This window comes from Narcine bancroftii, chromosome 6 (assembly GCF_036971445.1).
Source record: "Narcine bancroftii isolate sNarBan1 chromosome 6, sNarBan1.hap1, whole genome shotgun sequence".
Taxonomy (NCBI): domain Eukaryota; kingdom Metazoa; phylum Chordata; class Chondrichthyes; order Torpediniformes; family Narcinidae; genus Narcine; species Narcine bancroftii.
Genome location: NC_091474.1, coordinates 208203733 through 208216492, shown reverse-complemented (window position 1 = coordinate 208216492; position 12760 = coordinate 208203733). Strand labels below are relative to the sequence as shown.

General features: G+C 41.1%; 1 protein-coding gene and 1 long non-coding RNA gene across 4 annotated transcripts in view; both read left to right on the top strand.

Moving 5' to 3' along the window:
* Nucleotides 1-12760, top strand: part of LOC138737005 (uncharacterized) — a 268455-nt gene that overhangs the window by 142336 nt on the left and 113359 nt on the right. The gene's annotated exons all lie outside the window — the stretch shown is intronic.
* On the top strand, nt 3709-4801 carry LOC138737006 (uncharacterized). The gene is made up of 3 exons (XR_011340710.1): nt 3709-3771; nt 4391-4520; nt 4654-4801. It is a non-coding gene; the product is annotated as an uncharacterized lncRNA (long non-coding RNA).

The window sequence follows — 12760 nt, the reverse complement described above, 5'->3', positions numbered from 1 at the left end:
TCAGCCCACTAGCGGTGGTCAATGTGGCAGGCACCAAGAGATTTCTTTGGTGCACCTCTGTCTCAGAGGCCAGTGGAGAGCTCGCCATAGAACACGATCTTGGGAAGGCAATGGTCCTCCATTCTGGAGACATGACCCACCCAGCATAGTTGGGTCTTCAGCAGCATGGATTCGATGCTTGCGGACTCTGCCAGCTCGAGTACTTCGATGTTGGTGATGAAGTTATTCCAATGAATGTTGAGGATGGAGCGGAGACAGCGCTGATGGAAGCGTTCTAGGAGTCGTAGAGGACCCATGATTCGGAGCCGAACAGGAGCATGGGTATGACAACGGCTCTGTACACGCTGATCTTTGTGTGTTTCTTCAGGTGGTTGTTTTTCCAGACTCTTTTGTGTAATCTTCCAAAGGCGCTATTTGCCTTGGCGAGTTTGTTGTTTATCTCTTTGTCGATCTTTGCATCAGATGAAATGGTGTAGCCGAGGTAGGTAAATTGGTTGACTGTTTTGAGTTCAGTGTGCCCAATGGAGATGTGGGGGGGGGGGGCTGGTGGTCATGGTGGGGAGCTGGCTGATGGAGGACCTCAGTTTTCTTCAGGCTGACTTCCAGGCCAAACATTTTGGCAAAACACGATGTCATGCGCTGGAGAGCTGGCTCTGAATGGGCAACTAAAGCGGCATCGTCTGCAAAGAATAGTTCACGGACAAGTTGCTCTTGTGTCTTGGTGTGAGCTTGCAGGCGCCTCAGATTGAAGAGACTGCCATCCGTGCAGTACCGGATGTAAACAGCGTCTTCATTGTTGAGGTCTTTATTGGCTTATTTCAGCATCATGCTGAAGAAGATAGTAAAGAGGGTTGGTGCGAAGACGCAGCCTTTCTTCATGCCGTTGTCAATGGAGAAGGGTTCGGAGAGCTCATTGCTGTATCTGACCCGACCTTGTTGGTTTTCATGCAGTTGGATAACCATGTTGAGGAACTTGGGGGGGCATCTGAGGCGCTCTAGTATTTTCCAAAGCCCTTTCCTGCTCACGGTGTCAAAGGCTTTAGTGAGGTCAACAAAGGTGATGTAGAGTCCTTTGTTTTGTTCTCTGCACTTTTCTTGGAGCTGTCTGAGGGCAAAGACCATGTCAGTAGTTCCTCTGTTTGCGCGAAAGCCACACTGTGATTCTGGGAGGACATGTTCGGCGACACTAGGTTTTAGTCTATTAAGGAGAATCCTGGCGAAGATTTTGCCTGCAATGGAGAGCAGCATAATTCCCCTGTAGTTTGAGCAGTCTGATTTCTCACCTTTGTTTTTGTACAGGGTGATGATGATGGCATCACGAAGGCCCTGAGGCAGCTTTCCTTGGTCCCAGCAGAGCATGAAAAACTCATGCAGTTTGGTATGCAGAGCTTTGCCGCCAGCTTTCCAGACCTCTGGGGGGATTCCATCCATACCTGCTGCTTTGCCACTTTTCAGTTGTTCAATTGCCTTATATGTCTCTTCCCGGGTAAGGACCTCATCCAGCTCTAGCTTCAAGGGTTGTTGAGGGAGCTGGAGCAGGGCGGATTCTTGGACTGAGCAGTTGGTACTGAAAAGGGATTGGAAGTGTTCTGACCATCGATTGAGGATGGAGATCTTGTCGCTGAGGAGGACTTCGCCATCTGAGCTGCGCAGAGGGCTTTGAACTTGGGGTGAAGCGACCGTATAAGATTATGATAAATAACATCAAGGAAGCCACATTCAGAATTTCTTGCAAATTTGCAATCCATTTTAACCCTCACAATACCGGCTCCTAATTATTATGTTTTTAAAAAATAATGATTACCATTACAAAGAAAAAAATCAAAATAGTACATAGTAGTATGTATCAGTTAAATTTCAAAAGAAAATAAAAGTCATTTATCAAAGCTTTCTGCCTCTTATTAAAGACAGATTGTTGAAATTGGTCTGTTCAGAAAGCCAGTTTTAGTCTTGATCTGAACTTAACATTCAAGTCCTCCTTTGTTCTGGATGGTTTCAATAACTTTCCCCATCAACCAGGAATTTTGAGGCACCGAATTGTCCATGATGATCACAACCTCCCCAGCCGTGAAATTGTGCCTGATCTTAGACCATTTCTGTCACTCCTGCAACACTGGAAGATATTCTTTCACTTATCTTTTCCAGAACAAATCCAATATAAATTGCATCTGTTTCCACCTGCGATGCACATGTATATCTTCCTTCTGAAACTGCCCGTGTGGCAATGAAAGCTTAGTCTTAAGAAGCAAAAGGTGGTTCAGGAGAAGTGCTTCAATATCATTTGGAAATGTAGAAGTCTTAGTGATTGGACGACTGTTGAGGGTAGCTTCAACTTCACATCGAACTGTCTGAAGACCCTCCTCATTAAGATTTTGTCCATCTAGTATGGAATTGAGAACCTTCCATACTGATCTAATCAATCCTTTCCATACACCTTCATAGTGTGAGCTAGAAGGGGGATGGAAGATCCAATTTATTCCTTTTGGAAGTAGTACATAATGAATTTGATCTTGATTCCAGTCCGTAAGCACTTTCTTCATGTTGAGCCCCCACAAAGTTAGCACCATTGTCAAATTGTAGTTCTTTTACCTGACCACGCCTGGCAATAAAACGCCAAAGGACATCAATGAAGGAGTCTGTGTCAAGTGATGATGCCACTTTGTTGTGAAATGATCTTATGGATAAACAGGAAAATAACACAAGCTTTTCACAACACCCTTTCCACGCTTTACTCCAAAAGGACCGAAATAATCAACTCCAACATACGTAAACAGAGGTTCATCAGGAGAGATTCTGTCCAGGGGCAAATCTGCCATCTGCTGTTGTCTAGGAGTTGCATTTACACATGGACAATTAACACTTTTTTTACATAATTTTTCAGATTGACCCAGTGGCACCAGGAATCCAATATTTTTGCTGTTGATTGGATAATGAGGTTGTAACCACTATGACCCACCTCTTCGTGAATATGCTGAAGAATCAAATCAGATTCCTTAAATTTCAGGCTCGAAATTTCAACTGCAAATCTTTTCCTTTGGCAAAAAAAAAATTATCTCCTTCTCAGCATTAGATTCAGAATTTATTGTCATGAACACGTCATGAAATTCAGTGTTTCGTGACAACATCATGGTGCAAACATTCATATTATAACCCTCGATCATCTCCTTGGTTTTGCTAATGTTGAACACAAGTTGTTGTTGTTATGCCACTCAACGAGCTGATCTATCTCCCTCCTGAACGCTTCCTCATTGCCGTTTGTGATTCTTCTGACAACTGTGGTGTCATTGGCAAACTTGTCGATAGCATTGGAATTGTGCCTGGCCACAGTCATGGATGTATAATGAGTAGAGCAATGACTAAGCACACATTCTTGGGGTGCACCTCTGTTGATAATCAGTGAGGAGGAGACATTGTTTCCAATTCATACTGACTATGGTCTTCCGATGAGAAAGTCAAGTCAAGGATCCAGTTGTAGAGTGGGGTACAGAAGCCTAAAATTTGTAGCTTCTTGACCAGCACTGAGGGAATAATGGTATTGAAGGTATTAACCAATTTTTTAACTGTGAGACCACCATTTTCTTGAGTCTCAAGATCTCCTGTCTCTTTTTGTCATAGATCTCTCTGATGGATGTTATCCAATTGAAATTGAGCAGGAACATTGCTTGTTTGTTTTTCCTTTCTGCTACATTTAAGAAGAAGAAGTCTTTTAAGTCTGAGTATTCATGCTGTTGCCTTTTTCAAATGGTTCCAGGATGAGAAGTAATGTATTAAGTAAGCGGGTAACTGTATCCATTTGTTCAGACATTATCCGAACAGCATTTTGAGTCTTACTCCTGATTTCAGGGTCTTCTGGTAACATTTCTTTTAACATCAGGATTTTTAGGCCATACCTTTTGAGGCTGTAGAAGAAATCGAAGCCCAGACACCCACATTTCTTTCTTTAGAAAATGCTTGACTTTCATATCTCCACTGTATTGGACGTGAGACTTTATAAATTTCAGTGATTCTATTAGCCACAAAAGTTTGAAACCTTGTGGTTTTATTACTGACGTATTTGAGCAGAGATGCTATCAGCCCAAAATATGAGTCTTTTTGTTTCATCTGCAACTCTCTTTTCAATATTGTGTCCATTCAGCTCACCATCGTAGCGGCCATCAACTCCATTTGGAGCCATTGTGGCTTTTTCCATTGCAAATCCAGAATGTACCTGATCCTGGTTATAATGCAGTAATAGGTAACTAACAGTTCCAGAACCGTTTTCACATGCATCTGCAAAATGATGCAATTGAATAGATGTTACAGTTCCAAACTTTATGTGTTTGAAGCATCTGTCAATCTTGAAATCTTCCAGTATACGAAGATCCTGACTCCAATATGTCCATTCTTGTAGTATCTCATCATCTCAACAAATCCTTCTCCTACGCAAATCTTGCAGAATCATCTCGGCAGTCAGGACAACTGGTGCCAATATTCCAGGAGGATCATGCATTGAACTAACTGAATCCCCCTTCTTGTGAGAGGTCAGTCCTTCCAAATAATATTGAACAAAAACATCACACTGAACACACCATTATACACCTAACACCTTCTCCACAGGAAGGTTGTCATGGTCTAAGACCAAATTCTTAATTTCCTTTGCCCTTTATCTTTCAGGTATGGCTGCCAATACATGAAGACTGTTACTTATCCATTTGGTTAGTAGAAAGCCTCCCTTGAAGCAAATCGCTCTCATGTCTGATAAAGAGTTATTGCTTCTTCTTCTGTAGCTACAGAAGTAAGACAGTCATCAACATAGAAGTTATTCTTTAGCTTGAGAACTAAAGTGTTTCATATTGTCCTCAGCACACTTCCTAAGGGCAAAATTCGCAAAACTTGGTGATGAAGTCACTCCATATAGAACTCCTGTTATTTTGTATTCTACCATATTTTATATGGACCGACCTAGGAGGGGAGGCAGGCCCCTCCAGCCTGGGTAAGAAACCTGCATAGGAGAAGGCCACTCCGATATAAAACCTACGACCCAAGGACCTCGCTGCCACGTCCCAGCTTGCTCGGCCACGGCACACGAACCATGGGTGTAAAGGGTGGGGCCAGTACTGCGCGCACTGCACTCCACCTAAAAGCTCCTTTGCGCAGGCCCGAGGACAAGTCCACGTCCTCCCCCTCCACGTCCTCCCCCTCCACGTCCTCCCCCTCCACGTCCTCCCCCTCAAAAAAAAAACCCAACACCCAACCCCAACCAACCAATTTTCCCCTGCAACCGCTGCAACCGTGTCTGCCTGTCCCGCATCGGACTTGTCAGCCACAAACGAGCCTGCAGCTGACATGGTCTTTTTACCCCCTCCATAAATCTTCGTCCGCGAAGCCAAGCCAAAGAAGAAGATATTTTGACTACAGCCTCCATCAGGCCACAAAAAGAATCATAACAAAACTCAGTCTTCTTTTAGTACTTTCACATGGTGGAACATTGCTTCAGTGTCTACAGTGATGACAACAGGTTCTTTACGGAATCTAGTTAAGACTCCTATTAACATATTGGTCAAATCAGGACCCTGTAGGAGTTGAGACTATCCGAAAGGTTGCTCCACAGTCAAACACCACTCAAAGTTTTTTTCTTTTGTGGATGCAGAACCCCATGGTGTGGTAAGTACCATTTTTTGCCATCACTACATTCCAAGATATCATCTGGTACTTTCTCTGCATAACCATTAATTATCATTTCAGACATGTAGTAGGTGTAGTCTGAATGAAAGGAAGAATTTTTCTTGAATCTTTTCTTTAAATTCAGTGTACGTTATTTGACAATGCTTCTATTATCAGGCATGTATATTCTTTAAAGGTAATCCAATGCAATAATAATCATTAACTAGCTTGTCAGATTTTGACCCCAATTCCAAGAACTGCTGGTATTCCCTTAAAGGTTCTTGGTCCTCCCTGAGGCACTCAGGAAAGTCAATCTTGAACTGCTGCTCTCACAGCTCATCAAGTTTAATAATCAATATTTTGTTGACACTTATAACTGACTGGTCCTGATCCTGATTTCTCGCTCCTAATGGTCCATTAATCATCCAACAAGCATGGTTTGACAGCATAAAGTGCATAATCCCACACTCCTTATCGTATCTTGTGGTTCCAGAGCTTTTAGTACATCTGAACCAATCAGCAACTCAATGTCAGAGTTGATTTCACATATAAAAACATTTTTCAAATGTGTCCATGGTTCAATGTTGATTTGATAGGGGATGTTTCCTTTATGCACAAACATAGTCTTCTGAGTGTATTTGCCTGGGAGTTCACAAAAATAATTTCTTTCCAGTCCAGCAATCTCTAGGGCCAAAACAATGTTGGTTTCAACATGTTTAATTTCACCTATAGTTTTCAGTAGAATTTTTGACCTTCTTCCTTGAAGATTAAGCTTATTCATTAGCCCCACAGTGCAAAATGACACAGTGGTACCTGGGTCAAGAAATACATAAGTTTGCATTTTGCTTAAGTTTTTTTTCTTGGCCTTGACTTTGACAGGTACTGTTAAAAGTTTACAGTTTTTCTCTCCGGACCCAGTAAGACCATTTGTCCATACCAAGGCTTCAGCACTATTTCCATCTGCCTTTTTTCTTGTTGTTTGTTCCTTTTCCATATTCTTCTAACATATTTCGCAGCTGAGTCACTTTTGGCAGTCCTTGCTAATGCGTCCTTTACACAGACAGCCAAAACATACTCCATTTTCCTTCAGGAAAGCAATTTTCTCACTATGCATTTTCCAACTGTGCACACTTTTCCAAAGCATGCTTATCATTACAGAACAAACATTTCTTCACAGCAGGCAAACTTCCCTTTTCCTTAATTTCTTTATCCACAACTTCCAGGGAGGTGGAGGGTATGATTTGGAACTCTTAATGTCTTTACTTACTGTCTGAGTGCTTTTGATATTTCCATTCATTGGATCTGTGACAATATCCACTTGCTCTTCAATGAACTCCACCAAATCCATAAAAGTAGCCATTTTATCACATCTTTTCTGGTATTCAACAACCAAACTTCTCCAAAGTTCTCTCATTTGGTAGGATAATTTATTTAAAATGATTAGCACGTTAGGAGAGATGTCAAGCTCTTGTAGATGGCCAATCTTCATCATGACATTGCAACATCCTCTTAGAAAAAGGTCGCAAGCTTGTTTCAAATCCTTCATTCAGATCCATATGATGACAATTCCTTACAAATTCTTGTCGTTGTCCATTCATGAACAGTTCCATATAATATAGACAATCCTTCGAGTTTTGGCTCTTATTGTCAATACTGTGTTCAAAGTGTCTCATGAACATTGGGAACTGAAGTGGGTCACCATTAAAAACTTGAATCTCTCTCTTGGGCAGAGAGAGGCTGTAACTGGATTAATGATACAGCTATTTCATCTTGCATTCTCATGCCTGACTGTACGTTACTTTGTTCACCTAGATTCCGGTTACCTGATGGGAGTGACAAGTATCCTGCATCATAAGATAATATTTGGCTCACATCTCTGTCCACTGGAGACATTAATGGGGTTTGAGATCGGGAACCACCATGCCTCCCCTGCTTTGTTCGGGTACATACACATCTTGTAACCGTAGCACTGGCACTCTTCTTTGGCATCAAAATATTTTCTTTTTCTGATGTCTTACCTCAAAACATGACTCCAAAATGTTAGGCATTTCAGATAATTTGTTTTGAACACGAGTACCCTAGTACCCTCGTCCTGGCCTGATTAACAACAATTTTTGTATCCAGTTGTAGTTGATCCTTTTGCCTTTTTAGCTGTACCTCCTCCCTCCTTAGCTGCTCCTCCTCCCGCTCCATCTCCCTCCTTAGCAGCTCCTTCTTCATCCCTAGCTGACCCCGTCTTCCTCTTATCCACTCCTCCTGCTCTTCAAAGGCCAATTTATTTTGAAGCATTTCTTTTTTTGCTTCAAGAGCTACTGTGTCAGCCTGAACCTTTAAACATGTAGATGCAGTTCTTGAAACTCTGGAGCCTGCTTTAGAACTTCTCTTGCTTCTCCAGCTTCTAGCATTTTGCACATTATCACCTGGTAGTATTATCATTCTCTATTTTAGATGGCCTTAATATCTGACTTTGTCTCCACTCTGGATTGCCCATCCTCCACACGATCATCTTGTGGCACACCTTCAAACAATTCCAAGTGGCTGCTCTTAAATTCTATTGATGTTTTTTGCAGTAATTCTGTGGGGTTTGTATTCCCAGCAGCCGTAACCATCTCTCTTCCTGTTGCCTCTTTCAGTCTTGCTTGAAGAGTAATTTTGGCTGCACTTGAAGGTAATCCCCTATGTTGTAGTTCTTCTCTAAATTCCTTGACCTTCATTTCCTTGTCACATAGCTCCTCAGGAACAGCAGCTTCCACAACGGCTGCCATATTCTCCTTATCCATCCACCGACCGTCACACTCAGGCATCAAACTTACACAACAATAACTCTAAAACCAAAACAGTCCTCAAAGGACAAGTGGCTGTTTCTCCAAACTGTGTTCTAACTTGCAATGGACACACAGAAGTAATCATTATGTAAGGCTTACTGCTTCTTCAATTGCCTTGATGACGCTGGTGACAATTGTGCCTCCTTCTGTTCAAAATGCTCTAAACAGAGGCCAATCGATCCAATTCAAATTCCAAATCCAATTTCTAACTTCGTAGTGACTTAAGACAATTTGTATTGACTAAATTCTGTTTCTATTGACTTAAATCATAGTGACTACTTTCCTTTATAGTTGCTTGGAGGATCAGAAAATATTGTTGTTGGCTTTGACACATTCAAACAAATTTGTACTAAAGTTGAGTTAATTTTCCCACAAAGTTTATTAAACAATATAAAATATTGTTAATGTTATTGCTATACAAGCTTACAAGCCATTAAAACGGTGTTAGACAGTCAATAGAAACCACTCTGATCCGTCCACTTCACAGAACTAAAGAACTAAAAAACTAGAATATGCAATCTCTAACATGGCCGAGAATCCAGTTGTAACCTTGGCTGGAAGATGTTGCAAGGAGACTACATAGAAATATGATAAACAACATCGAGAAAGTTTCATATAGAATTGCTTGCAAATTTTAACCCTTTCTGAAACATTAGTATTTGGCCTGTCAGTGGAAATTAAAAACAGCATTCCAAGTGGATGAGGAAACAAAAACAACAACTGGAAATTACTTGGAAAGATCCAGTGACATACATCAACAAATTTCATCCTCTAGGGAATGTCATTCCTCCATATTAAAAGCAGCTTCCACAAATGGTGAAGCTGCTTAACAGCTTTGATTCTTAAAGTAAGATGCTAAAACTGGGCCCCTCTGAAGTGATCGAACAATAGCACAGGTGAGTAAATGTCGGCCCATCTTGCCTTTCTCCTCTGCAGCTGAATTGATATCCTCTTGAAATTCTATACCATTTTTAAAAACATTGAATAAATTCCCATTTATGCAGTTTATTTCCAGCAACCAAAATATGAACTAGACTGTTGTTGGAAAATGGAGGACATATCATTGTTTTGGAATACAATGAATTCTGCAGATAACTGGACCCAAAATACCACAGAAAATATAGATGGACACCACCAAGATAAGCCAATCTCCAAATCTTTACAAAAAACTATAACATGGTTTCAAAAGGTTAAATTTCATAGAATCTCTTCTTGCTGAAGGAACTCAGTATTACCCATCAGGAATTGGCATACAAATTCTGTTCACTGGATTCCATGTCAAGGCTGTGCCCTAAACTAATTTAGTTCTTTATGAAGCTGGTCAGAAATTTCTATAAAGATTTTATAATTTTCCAAAGATTTTGGTCAACCCCAGCAAAATTATGCTGGTAATTTGTTGAAACCACTTTATTTTTAGATTGTTTTCTAAATCAGTTAGTAGAAGAACCGACTCGGGATGGTGTAATATTGGATCTCCTGTTAGGGAACGAGCTAGGTCAGGTAGCAGACATTAATGTTGGAGAACCAATTGGGTCTAGTGATCATAATTCTGTTAGTTTTAGGGTAGTTTTAAGGAAGAGCAAGGAGAGGCCTAAAGTTGAGGTTCTGGATTGGAAAAGAGCAAATTTCGAAGGAAGAAGAAGGGATTTGGGGAGTATTGAGTGGGACAGGATATTTTCAGGTAAGGATGTTAATGAAAAATGGAGGATATTCAAAAAAGAAATTTTGAGGGTACAGAGTAGTTATGTCCCAGTCTGGATCAAAGGGAAGGCTGGAAGTCATAGGGAGGCTTGGTTTTCGAGGAATATTGGAAATTTGGTTAGGAGAAAAAGGGAGGTGTACAAGAGGTATAAAGAGCAGGGAGCTGAGAAGTTGAAGGAGGTCTACAAGGAGTGTAGAAGGAATCTTAAGAAAGAAATTAGAAAGGCCAAAAAAAGGCATGAAGAGGCTTTGGCTGACAGAGTAAAAATAAATCCAAAGGGTTTCTATAAGTACATTAAAAGTAAAAGATTAGTGAGAGATAAAATTGGACCCCTTGTAGATAGCGAGGGTAGGCTGAGTGAGAAGTCTGAGGAAATGGGGGAAATTTTGAATGATTTCTTTGCCTCAGTATTCACTAGGGAAAAAAATGTTGAACCAGTTGAAGTAAAGAAAAATAGTGGGGAGGTCATGAAGCATATAAGGATAACCGAGGAGGTAGTGATGGCTGTGTTAAAAAAGATAAAGGTGGATAAATCTCCTGGACTGGACAAAATATTCCCTAGGACACTCAGGGAGGCTAGTGGACAGTTAGTGGGGCCATTAACAGAGATATTTAGGATGTCACTGGCCACGGGGGTGGTACCAAAGGATTGGAGGGTGGAGCATGTGGTTCCTTTGTTTAAGAAAGGGTCCAAATGCAAACCTGGGAATTATAGGCCTGTAAGTCTGACGTCTGTGGTGGGCAAGTTGATGGAAAGTATTCTGAGGGATGCTATTTACAAATTTTTGGAGGTACAGGGATTGATAGAGAGTAATCAGCATGGTTTTGTCAGGGGTAGATCATGCTTGACAAACCTGATTGAGTTCTTCGAGGGGGTTACAAAAAAGGTTGATGAAGGGAAAGCTGTGGATGTTGTCTATTTGGACTTTAGTAAAGCTTTTGGCAAAGTTCCCCACAGGAGGTTAGGAAAAAAGGTGGAGGCATTAGGTATAAATAAGGAGGTAGTGAAATGGATTCAGCAGTGGTTGGATGGAAGGTGTCAGAGAGTAGTGGTAGAAAATTGTTTGTCCAATTGGAGGCCGGTGACTAGTGGAGTTCCTCAGGGTTTGGTCCTGGGTCCACTATTATTTGTTATATATATTAACGATCTGGATGTAGGGGTAGAGAATTGGATAAGCAAGTTTGCGGATGACACAAAGATTGGTGGTGTTGTGGACAGTGAGGTAGATTACCGTAGATTGAAAGGTGATTTAGGAAGGCTGGAGGTGTGGGCTGAGAAATGGCTGATGGAATTTAATACAGATAAATGTGAGGTGCTACATTTTGGAAAGGCAAATTTAAATAGGTCATATACATTGAATGGTAGACAATTGAGGAGTGTAGAGCAACAAAGGGATTTAGGAGTTATGGTAAATAGTACCCTCAAGGCTGATACTCAGGTAGATGGTGTGGTGAAGAAGGCATTTGGAATGTTGGCCTTCATAAATCGGAGTATTGAATTCAAGTGTAGGGAGGTTATGATGAAATTGTACAAGGCATTGGTGAGGCCAAATTTGGAGTACTGTGTACAGTTTTGGTCACCAAATTATAGGAAAGATATAAACAAAATAGAGAGAGTGCAGAGAAGGTTCACGAGAATGTTGACAGGATTTCAGGGTCTGAGTTACAGGGAAAGGTTGTGCAGACTGGGGCTTTTTTCTCTGGAGCGTAGAAGATTGAGGGGACTTGATAGAGGTGTTTAAGATTTTAAAAGGGACAGACAGAGTAAATGTAGATAGGCTTTTTCAATTAAGAAAGGGGGAGATTCAAACTAGAGGACATGGTTTAAGATTGAAGGGGGAAAATTATAAGGGGAACATGAGGGGAAATTTCTTTACACAGATGGTGGTGGGGATGTGGAATGAGCTTCCGGCAGACGTGGTCGAGGCGGGATCATTGGTTACATTTAAGGAAAGACTGGATCGTTACATGGATAGGAGGGGACTAGAGGGGTATGGACTGGGTGCTGGTCAGTGTAAATGCTTAATGCCAAATAAAATGCAACTATAGCAATGGAGGATGAAGAATAAATGATGTTAAATTCAAAAATTATTGTCATTTGGAAAAAAAAAGTCGACTTTTCCTGAGTTGAGGACATAGCTCAGGTTATCACCCAAGCAGAGTTGTGAAGGCAGCTCAGGCATCCTACAAACAAGCCTCTCCTCCACCAACTCCATATTTCCCTCCTGCTGTCTTAAGAAAGCTGCCAACCTATTGAAGGACCCAGCCCAGCCTGTCATACTCTCTTTTCCCTTTCCATCGAGAAACATGAACCTCCAGATTCAAGGATATTTTCTTTCCTACTATTATGAGACTCTTAAATGGACCTCTCATTGGTAAAAGATGATGTCTTTGCGCTTTTAACTACTTTTCTCTATACCCTGCACTTTAACTTCACAACACTATACCTTTCACACTTTGACTGATGACATTACACTCTGAGCTTTTGTTTTATTATTGCATACCTGCTGTACTTAAGTATGGATTGACTGCCTCAGCAGCAGACAAAACAAAGCTTTTCATTGTATCTTAGTACATGTGGCAATAAACA